Raw genomic sequence first — 12,333 nt, forward strand, 5'->3', positions numbered from 1 at the left:
TTTTTTGTATTCTTGATAGTAGCCATTCTGACTTTGGTGAGAAGGGCTCTCAGTATAGTTTTTTGTTTTTATTGTTTGTTGGTATTTGTTTTATTTGGTACTGAGAATTGAACTAGGGTGCTTTACCACTGAGTTACATCCTGAGTCCTTTTTATTTTTTATTTTGAGACTACTGAAGCTGGCCACAAACTTGTGATCCTCCTGCCTCAGCCTCCCTAATTTTTGGGTTTACAGACATGTATGTTCATCACTATCCCTGGTTCAATGTAGTTTTGATTTACCTTTTCCTGATGACTAAAGATATTGAACATTTTCATGTAATATTGGCCTAGTGTGCTTCTTTTTGTAAAAAGTATCTCTTTAGTTCATTTGCCCACTTATTGATTAGGTTGTTTTTTTTTATTGGTGTTAAGTTTTTTGAGTTCTTCATATATTCTGGGGATTGATCCTCTGTTTCATTGACTGGCAAAGGTTTTCTTCCAGTCTGTAGCCTATTTCTTCACTCTGCTGTTTCCTTTGCTGTGCAGAAGGTTTTTAATTTGTTGGCAGCTCCCTTTGTCAATTCTTGCTATTACTTCCAGATTTTTGGAGTCCTATAAAGGAAGTCACTCTCTGTGCATATGTCTTGAAATGTTTCCCCTGTTTTCTTCTAACAGTTTTAAAGTTTCAGACCTTACCTTTAGGTCTTTTTTCTTTTTTTCTTTTCTTTTTTTTTTAAAGAGAGAGAGAATTTTTTAATATTTATTTTTTAGTTTTCGGTGGACACAACATCTTTATTTTATTTTTATGTGGTGCTGAGGATCGAACCCAGCGCCCCACACATGCCAGGAGAGCGCGCTACCACTTGAGCCACATCCCCAGTCCCCTTTAGGGCTTTTTGAGGAAAAGATCCGTTTTAAGTTTTTGAGAACTTGGACCTCACTAAGTTGCTTAGGCTGAACTTGAATTTTCTATCCTCCTGTCTTGGCCTCTTGAGTCTCTGGGATTACGGACATGTGCCACTGTGCTGGATTTTAGCTGATTTTTATATAGGGTGAGATACAGGGATCTAGTTTCAGCCTTTTACATATGGCTATCTAGTTTTCCCAGCACCATTTGCGAAAGAGGCTACATTTCTTCCAATGTACATTTTTGGCATGTTAAGAATCACATACCTGGAGCCCTCGGGGTTTACCTATGATCTCTCTTCTATTACATTGGCCTACATGTCTGTCTGGGGTTTGTTGCCAAGTAAAAATAGATTCAACTTTTATTTTTTATTGGTTCTTCCTAGTTATACATGACAATAGTATTCATTTTGATATAATTATAAAGGCATGGAATATGATTTCTTCTAATTTAATCCCCAGTACTCCCCTTTCCCTTCTCCCTTCCTCCCCAACTCCCTGCTTTGCTTCCCTCTACTTTACTGATGTTCCTGCTATTTACTTAGTTTTTTTTTTTTAAATTACTGTCTTGTAGATGTACATGATGGTGAGATTCACTGTGGTATATTTGTATATGCACATAGGAAAATTAGGTTAGAATTGGTCTACTGTCTTGCCCTATCCCATCCCTCCTCTCTTTGCCTAATTCCCCATTGTCTAGTCCACCAATCTTTCTTCTGTTCTTTTTTCATCTACCCTCCCTACTTTTTATTTGCTTTCACATATCAGAGAAAACATTTTACCTTTGACTTTTTGGGACTGACTCATTTCACTTAGCATGATAGTCTACAGTTCCATCCATTTCCTTGGCAAATGCTATAAAGTCATTCTTTATGGCTAAGTAATATTACATTGTGTATATATACCACATTTTCTTTTTCCATTTATCTGTTGAAGGGCACCTAGGTTGGTTCCATAGTTTGGTTATTATGAATTGTATGCTATAAACATTGATGTGGCTGTGTTGCTGTAGTATGCTAATTTTAAGTCCTTTGGATATATACCAAGGAATGGAATAGCTGGATCATTTCTAGCCTTATTTTTTTCTTTAGTTGTAGAGGGACACAACATCTTTATTTATTTTTATGTGATGTGAGGCTCGAACCTAGTGCCTCACACATGTGAGGCAGGCACTCTACCACTGAGCTACAGCACCAGCCCTCATTCCTAGCTTTTTGAGGAAGCTCCATAGTGCTTTCCAGAATGGTTGCACCAATTTGCAGTTTCACCAGCAATGTATGAGTATACCTATTTGCCCACATCCTCGCCAACATTTATTGTTATTTGTCTTGATAATTGCCATTCTGACTGAAGTGAGATGAAATCTCAATGTAGTTTTAGTTTGCATTTCTCTAATTGCTAGAGATGTTGAACATTTTCATGTATTGACCACTTGTATTTCTTCTTTTGAAAAGTTCCTGTTTAATTCTTTTGCCCATTTATTGATTGGGTTATTTGTCTTTTGGTGTTAAGTTTTTTGGGTTCTTTATATATCCTGGAGATTAAAGCTCTAAGGAGAAGGTGGCAAAGATTTTCTCCCATTCTGTCGACCTAGTCTTCATTATCTTTTTTTAATTGGGTACCAGGGGCACTTGACTATTGAGCCACATCCCCAACCCTGTTTTGTATTTTATTTAGAGATAGTGTCTCACTGAGTTGCTTAGTGCCTCGCTTTTGCTGAAGCTGGCTTTGAACTCACGATCTTCCTGTCTCAGCCTCCTAAGCCACTGGAATTATAGGCATGCGCTAGTGGCACTTGTATATCTTCATAGTCTTAATTGTTTCCTTTGCTGTGCACAAGCTTTTTAATTTGATGCCATTTCACTTATTGATTTTTGGTTTTACCTCTTGCACTTTAGGATTCTTGTTAAAGTTCCTGAGCTGACATGTTGGAGTGTTGAGTCTACAGTTTGTTTGTTTGTTTGTTTTTTCTTCTTCTTCTAGTATTTGCAGGGTCTGAGCTAATACCTAGCTCTTTGATCCACTTTTAGTTGAGTTTTGTGTTTTTATGGGCAGTACCATACTGTTATTTTGTTATTATTCTGGCTCTGAGGTATATTTTGAAATTAGGTGTTGTGATAATTCCAGCATTATTCTTTTTGCTCAGGATTATTTTGACTATTCAGAATCTTTTTTGCTTCAATTTGAATTTTAGGATTTTTGTTTTAGTACTAGATTTCTTCACTGTGAAGTTACTACTTTCCCCTTGATAATGGATTAAGTATGTTATAGCACAATACCTTAAGAATATTTAAATATCTTAATTTTCACCACATTTTGCCCACTAGTTCTATCATCTATTTATGATCCTTTCTTGAAATCTTTATGACCATGGTATTTCTAATTGTGGTTTTCATCTTTTTACACTTGTTAATAGAATTCTAAATGGAAGAGCTGCCCCTTCTGTTTGTTTATTCATTTCTGCATGGACTCATGGATATGAGTTATAATTTATTACTATAATTTTCCTTATTAAAATTGTTCCAGAGTTAGTCATTGGAACTCCTCTTGTATCCTTGCATGGCCCCTTAAATTTTTGAACACATTCTTATTTTCTGACACTACAAGATGGTCCAGGCTCAATCCACATTTTTCCTGATCCAGTCCTGGAATACCAGGAGCCCTGATCCCTTTTAGTGAAAAATGGTATTTTAGAAGTCAAGATCTGAGCATTAAGAATACTTATAAGAGTGACTATTTTAGGTCTAGGGCACCATGCTGATATAAGGATGAAGACAATGAAGGGCAGCGGCAGATGCCCGTGTCTTTATTTACTCATCACCTTTTCTCTCATCCATTACGCGAGTCACTAACCTGCTTTCAGATTCAACTCAAATATCACCACCATGAATCCATTCCTGAACAGTTCCCCTTCTCTGAATTGAATTATTAGAATTAATTATTCTCATTTTTGAGCTACCCCTTTTCCTTCCACCTCAAGCTGATATTCTATATTTATTCTGTCAAGAATATAACATTTTATGCCTTTAACTCTCTTGGAAAGCTGTTTGTGGGTTAAAATCTGCATGTTTTATCTCTATTTTATATTTCTAATGTAATATCTGTCATACCCAGTGTCATAACGCTGGATATGAGGTATTTGGATATGAGGTATTCCCCCTCAGCTCCCATGTGTAGCAATATTCAGGGGTGAAATTATTAGATTATGAGAGATGTAATCTAATTGGTCCTTCCTAGTTTGAATGGACTGACTGGGTGGTAACTATAGGCAGGTGGGACATGGCTAGAGGAGGTAGGGCACTTGGGGTGTACCCTGGAAGGAATCCTCTTCCCTGCTGCCCCTTCCCCCCTCTCTTTTTGCTTTCTGATTACCTTGAGCTGAGCAGCTTTCCTTTGCCATGCACTTCAGCCATGATGCTCCTCCTCATCTTGGACCCAGAGTGATGGAGTCGGCCAACCATGAACTAAACCTCTGAAACTGTGAACCAAAAATAAACTTTTCCTCCTCTGAGTTGTTCTAGTCAGGTATTTTGGTCACATCAACAGAAAGCTGACCAACATATACAGCCAATAGAAGAGTTGAATGAATATTTGCCTTATTAGATCAACTTATAGAAGTGTATGTACTCATAAAATGAGACAATGGTGTAGGAGTCCACATAGCCTTTGTTAGTTTCCCTCAACTTTTAGGTGTTCCTGTTTCCCTTTAGCCTTATTGTACTCATTTCTTTAACTTGAATATTCAGACACTCATATGGAAAATTAAAAGCACTGGTATTGCCTATAGTATAATATAACTGATTCAGGCAAGGATCACCAATGAAAGCTAAAACCATTGATATAAAACTTGAGGGGAACAAAATGCTTGTCAGAATAGGTGCCAAAGTATCATCCAACAGATTAGTTACTAATTACAAATGAATAAATGTTGCTTAACAATGGAAGGATTAAACTTAGTATTACACATAACCAGACAATCTGACTTTATGTCTTCTTGATATGAAGCAGTATGAAGATATATGAGTTATATTCTTTCTACAGATATTGAAATCTAGATAGCTTCTAGGCTTAAGTTTCCAGAAATACAGGATGAAGGGAAACAAAAGAAATCACAAGAGGAAAACAAATAAAAAACATAAGACATTCTACAAGTTAGTGGCCTACTCTGGGAGGTAGGTCAAAAGTAACGGATATAATGCAAGTTTGCATTTTGTATAGAAATAAATAAATATACATGTGTGTATAATGTGTTTAAGATAACTAGAGAATTTGAATATGGTTTGAATTTGTACTGGCTATGAAATAATAATATGGAATAATGAATTTTCTCATGTCTAAAATTATGTCTATGAAAAACACTGCTTTTGTTCTTAGGAACTGCATTTTGAAGAGTAACATAACCTGCAAATTATATTCAAAGGGATTAAAAAATTGAAAGCAGACCATATTGATAGAAAAGCCTAAGGGGAAAATAGAATAGTTAAAGACAAGCAGATGAAATACTTTTCAGAATTTAGGAATGGTTTCTGTGAGTGCATACCAGCTTGAATATAGACACAAAGAACATAATTTGTAGCAAAATATTTACAATTGGTGAGTCCAGAAGAGGGAATATTGGTGTTCATTGTACTATTCCTTCAAATTTTCTGTAAGTTTAAAAACTTTCAAAATCAAAAATTAACAGAAAATATAACTGAAATTGTGATTTTGATTGGCCTAGAAAATATCTTGCATCATTCAATGTGAAACTCTATTTTATATTGCTTTTTTAAAAGAATTCATAAATGTTTTCTGCCACTCACTATAATTCTTTGAGTTTATGAAATACCAGGCTTTATGCTAATTTGTGAGCATGCCCAATCTCATTTAACCCTCACAACAGCACCATAAGCCAGGGACTATTGTGAATTCCATTCCTCAGAGATGTGGAGTAACGTGCTCAGCATTACATAGCCAGAAAAGTGGAGGCAAGATCTGAACCCAGGCAGTCTGACTCCTGATCCTGTGTACTTCACCCCTTTTATAGTTGTACCTATTTTGCATGCCATATGTTGTCACAGTAGTAGTATAAGCACCACAACTGTATTATTATTGTGCATTTGAATTGTTTGTGTGCAGGGTAGGGTAGCATCTTCAAAAGCACTTGAATCAAGCAAAGCTTTACGAATTTAGAGAGTGGACTATTTGCCTCAGTTTTCTTAAAAGCTTCATTGCTCTTCTATGACTAAAATAACTTCATACTACCAATTGCAACTTAATCAAATGCTTTGAAACCCTAGAGAAAGTTGTATACTTACTTTCTATATTAGAGATGTAGGTTTTACTATTAATGATAAAGAAAAACCCTGAATTAAAATATTGCACATCAAAAATAGTCAAGCCAAAAAGTCAAACTTTGGGACACTATTTGAAGTATCCCTTTGTTGCATGCTAGGGACACTCAAGGGGGCCTGTGTTATAGTTGACTTGGAATATACAAGACATTGAAGCATCAACTAGAAATTTTGAGACTGCTCCATAACCAGATGCAAGCTCAAGTGATGCTTAACTGAAAATACTGTTTAAACCTGGACTTGTGAAATTGCCACAATTTCACAAAACATTTGCATCATTATAGGCTACAGAAGTAGATCCATAAACCTCAGAAAATGTCATTGTCAGCCGGGGCAGTGTTCAGTGACACACACCAGTAATCCCGTGAGACTCAGAAAGCTAAAGCAGGAGGATCGACAGTTCAAAACCAGCCTCAGCAATTGAGAGAGGCCCTAAGCAGTTTAGTGAGGCCCTGCCTCAAAATGGAAAATGAAGGGACTGGGGCTGTAGCTCATTGGTTAAGTACCCCTGGTACTAAAAAAAAAAAAAGAAAACATCAATAATGCAGAAATAAAGGTAGAAAAAAGATCAAATGGAGGTGTTAGGGAAAACAATACATTATTGATTTTAATCATTTGCAACGTGACTCTTTAAGAAGGGAGATTCTTGCCAGTCACAGTGGTGCTGGCCTATAGTCCCAGCGGCTCAGGACACTGAGGCAGGAGGGTTGCCAAGTTCAAAGCCAGCCTCAGCAACTTAGCAAGGCCCTAAAACAACTTAGAGAAACCATGTCTCTAGATAAAATATTAAAAATGGCTGGGGATGCAGCTCAGTGGTTAAACACCCCTGTGTTTGATCCCTGGTACACCCTCCACCAAAAAAAAAAAAAGAAAGGAGATTCTTGCTGGGAACAATGGCCACACCTGTGTTCCCAGTTACTCCAGAGGCTGAGGAAGGAGGATCACAAATTCAAGACCAGCTTCAGCAATTTAGCAAGAACTTGTCTAAAAATAAAAGGTCTGGGGATGTAGCTCAGTGGTAAAATGCCCCTGGATTCATTTCCCAATACTCGGGTGAGGAGGAAGAAGGTGGAATCTTGATTATTATTAATAAAATACAAATGGCATTCAAGCCTTTTCTGTATCAAAAAAGCATTCTGACACTCTTTGTATGAAAATCAAGCAAAAATATTGATAATGTCATCAAGAAACCTCTTGTATCCTGGTGAAAAAAGGATGCAACTCATAGAAAGCCACTGTCTAGGAAATAAAAGGCACCAATTGGACTCAAAGGAAAAAAAAAATTATCAAGACTGTGGTGTCAAGAGATGAAAATGGAGACGAAAGTTATAAGATAAATATTGACATAATATGTTACTCCTTCAGCTAGATTTTTGAGTCCTTGTTTCTCTGGAGGAACAAGATCTAATGGAAGAGAACTCACTAACATCTCCTAAGTTCTCCACCCCTTTCCTGTTAAACCAGCTCAGTATTTGAGGTCCACAGACAGGTAGGTTTCTGAGGTTTCAGGAACTACCAACATAGGGAGCAAAATTGTGTGTGTGTGTGTGTGTGTGTGTGTACATACATTTTAAAATATTGATTGATTGATTGATTGCTGAGAATATCCCCCATCTTTCATTAGATTCTCACAAGGGTCTTTGACCTCAGAAAGGTTAAAATACTCCACTGGGAATACATAGTCTACATTCCAGAAATATTCAGGAAAAGGAAAATATTACTCTTATCTTTTCTGTATATACAGTAAAAGTGAATATGAAGGCTGTCAAAAGTTGTGAAAGCCAGCATCACAATATCAGACCTTAAGTTATACTACACAACTATAATAACAAAAATGGCATGATATTGGCACCAAATCACATGTAGACCAATGGTACAGAATAGAAAACACAGAGACAAACCCACATAAATAGAGTTATTGCATACTAGACAAAGGTGCCAATAACATACATTGGGAAAATGTTAGCTTCTTCAACAAATGGTGTTGGGAAAACCGGAAATCCAAATGTAGCTAAATGAAATTAAGCCAACTTGAAGTGGATTAAGGACCTAGCATTAGACCAGAGATCCTGTGCCTACTAGAAAAAGTAGGCCCAACTCTCTATCATGTTGGCTCAGGAACCGAATTCCTAAAGTGTAAGAAGTAAAATCAAGAATCAATAAATGGAATAGTATCAAACTCAAGAGTTCTTCACAGCAAAGGAAACAATCAAGAATGTGAAGAGAGAGCCTACAGACTGGGAGAAAATCTTTGCCACCTGTACCTCAGATATAGCTTTAATCTCTGGGATATAAAAAAGAACTCAAAAAACTTAATATAAAAAAGCCCAAATAACCCAATCAATAAATGGACAAAGGAACTGAACAGATACTTCTCAGAAGAAGAAATACAAATGGTCAAAAAGTATATTAAAAAATGTTCAGCATCTCTACCAATTAGAGAAATGAAAATTAAAACTACACTGAGATTTCATCTCACCCTGGTCAGAAGAGCAATTATCAAGAATACAAAGTAACAATAACTATTGGTGAAGATGTGGGGAAAAAGATTTACTCATACATTGCTGGTGGGACTGCAAATTGGTAGGGTGGAAAGCAGTGTGGAGATTTCTCAGAAAACTTGGAATGGAACCACTATTTGACTGAGTTATCCCACTCCTCAGTTTATACCCAAAGGACTTAAAAACCAGCATACTTCAGTGATGCAGCCACATCAATGTTTATAGCAGCTCAATTCACAATAGCCAAGCTGTGGAACCAACCTAGTACCTTCAACGGATGAATGGATAAAGAAAATGTATATTTACACAATGGAATATTACTCAGCTATAAAGAAGAATGAAATAGCATATCATGCTATGTGAAATAAGCCAATTAAAAAAAAAACAAAGGCTGAATATACTCTCTGATAAGTGGATGCTAACACATAATAAGAGGGAAGAATGGGAGAATAGAAGTTCACTGGAATAAACAAAGAGGAATAAAGGGAAGGAAGGGAAAGGGGAATAGGAAAGACAGTAGAATGAATTAGACATAGTTTTCCTATGTTCCTATATGAATACACAACCAGTGTAACTCCACATCATGTATGACCACAAGAATGGGAATATATTCCATGTATGTATAGTATGTCAAAATACATTCCTGTGTCATGTATAACCAAAAAGAACAAATTTTAAAAGTTGTGAAAGCCAAAAACTGGGACAGGATTTAAAATTGCCTCTTTTTAAGGGTGTGTTTTTTTGTTTTTGTTTTTATGATACTGGGAATTGAACTCAGGGGCACTTAACCACTGAGCCATATCCCCAGCCCTTTTTATTTTTTATCTAGAGACAGGATCTTGCTAAGTTGCTGAAGCTGGCTTTGAACTTGTGATTCTGTTGCCTCGGCCTCCTAAGTTGCATACACAAATATACCCAGTGCTTTTTTTTAATATTTATTTTTTAGTTGTAGTTGGACACAATATCTTTATTTTATTTATTTATTTTTATGTGGTGCTGAGGATTGAACCCAGGACCTTGCACATGCTAGGCGAGCGCTCTACTGCTGAGCCACAACCTCAGCCCCATACCCAGTGCTTTTTTGAGTATTCTTTTGAAATAGAATTGGAGAGACTTTCTGAGATTCTATTTAGACTTGGTTTTGTCCAAATGGGATCACAGAAGGCCAATCTGGATTCATTAACAGATTTAGACAAGGCTTAAGGAACTTCAACTCAGCAATTTAAAGAATAACAGGTTTTAAATAGAGATTATTAGATTAAGGTAGAGTGTCAGGACATGTGGATGGATGGATTCACAGAAGTGAGGACGAATGAGAGATGATTACAGTGTCAACCAAGAGTCTGTGGGCACTGCTTTTGTTCACCAGGACATCCAAGCAGCTTGGCTCCTGCCTAAGTCCACCTAAACTCACACACACCAAGTAGCAGCACCCAGATCCTCTATACAGTGACCAGGCCTCAGTTTGCCTGCCTGAGCATGAACAAAACTCATATTTTGAACCCAGAACTTTCCCTGAGAACCATAATGAAGGCTGAAGCTAACAGAGCTCTGTGCTCCTTAGAGGCCACCTTTCTCTGACAACAATCAGCTAAGGCCCAGGTCACTGGTACTGCATGAGCTTGCAAGGGCCAGATGCTTTTGCCATTCCTGCAGCCAAATAAGGATCACAGATATTCCCATCACTGCTCAACATAGAGACACTCCCTCCTGATTCTTTCCTGGGATTGCTCCCTAGACTCTACCTTGATTCTACTTGTCTTCCTTGACTCTATCTCCCACTGATCTGCAATTTGTCTACTCCAACCTCGTTAAGGCCTCTTTCATGATGTACCAATTCCTCTACCTTATCAAGTCTTCATCCAGGTTCCCTTTACTTCTTACCTTAACTGAAACCTGGCCAGCCCTCTTCTGAGAATGATTTCACTGGGGCCATTTTGAGAGGAAGTTTTACATTATCTCTGAATTTCAGAGTTGGGAGGAGAGGTTCATAGCCTTTTTGCTCACTGTCATTACTCTTGTGTAAATTTCATTCTTTTTCAAGCTCAACTCTAGCTCTCCCATCCTCTACGACTCTTTTTCACAAACCTTCTCTTCTGGTCATTTCCCTTATCTGTAAATTCTTTGTTCTTCACAAGTCTTTGTGAGTAACCCTAATGAACTGTCATGGTGGATGGTGCATGTCCTACCTCATCAGTGACAGGGCATTATCTCTAGAGGCTTCTACCTCCACAGGTACACCTGACAAAAACTCTCTCCTTGATCAATCTTCAGTCAGGCCCCACTGCACCCTTCTCTCAACTAGGCCTTGAACTTTGAACTTTTGTGAACATCTTTACCCAATTTGGGCAAGAATCCTACTAAGTCAGTTTAGTCCAAATCTCCCGTCCTCTCTACCTGATCACCCTCAATAGCTGATCAATTCCCTTCTCCATCCCCCAGGAGATATCTACCCACCCTGGTTTGCCTTCAGCAAGAATCCTATTAGGTAAGTTTAACAACAATTTTCTCTAGCCTTGATCTTCTCTCAGTAATTTTTCATCCACTGATACCCTCTCCCCCAAGATTGCTCCTTGCTATAAATTTCCACTTTTCTGTATTTGGAAATGAGCTTAATCTTACTTGATCTTTTTACTGCAGAATCCTATTATATTAGTCCCTTAAATAAGGTCTTCCTTACTATCTTTAATCAATATAAGAGTAAGTTTCTCTTTAACAAACTCTAGTACTTGAAGTCACCTAAGAATATTAAAGTCATAGCTTTGAACATTCCATTCAGAGCAGAAAATCTTTCTAAAACAATGACAGAAAGCCAAGAAGCCTTAAAGGAAAAAATTGAAAAATAATGAATTGGGAAAATATTTGCAAATCAATTCATAAGTAAAGAGTTATTTCTCTCCAGAGTGGTTTTCCAACTCGTTATTTTTCTATTTTTTCCCTTTATGGTTTCTTAGCTTTCTATAATTGTTTTAGAAAGGCCTTCTGCTCTGTAATCCCAGCTACATGGGAGGCTGAGGCAGGAAGATTTCAAGTTCAAGGCCAGACTCAGCAATTTAGTGAGAACCTGCCCCCAAATTTTTTTTATAAAAACATTTTTTTTAAAGTACTGGGGATATAGATCAGTGGTATAGTTCAATCCCCAGTTCCCTGGGGTAGGGTTTATTTATCCCAATTAAGAGTTCGTTTAAATCAATTTTTTAAAAAACAACTAATAGGTCTGGGTTTGTGGCTCAGTGGCAGAGTGCTTGCCTAGCATGTGTGAAGCACTGGGTTCGATTCTCAGCATGCCATAAAAATAAATACATAAAATAAGGGTCCATTGACAACTAAAAAAAATATTAAAAAAACAACTAATAGCCCAATACAAAATGAACAGTTCATAGAAAAGTGAATACAAATGCATCTTTCAAAAGATTTCCAGGTGCAGAGGTGCACACCTGTAATCCCAATGACTTAGGAGGCTGAGACAGGATTGCAAGTTTGAGGCCAGCCTCAGCAACTTAGTAAGGCCCTAAGCAACTTAGCAAGATTCTGTCTCAAAATAAAAAATAAAAAAGGGGCTAGGGAATGTAGGTCAGTGTTAGAGTGCTTTGCCTAGCATGAGGTCCTGGT

The sequence above is a fragment of the Urocitellus parryii genome, chromosome 8 (assembly GCF_045843805.1).
Source record: "Urocitellus parryii isolate mUroPar1 chromosome 8, mUroPar1.hap1, whole genome shotgun sequence".
Taxonomy (NCBI): Eukaryota; Metazoa; Chordata; class Mammalia; order Rodentia; family Sciuridae; genus Urocitellus; species Urocitellus parryii.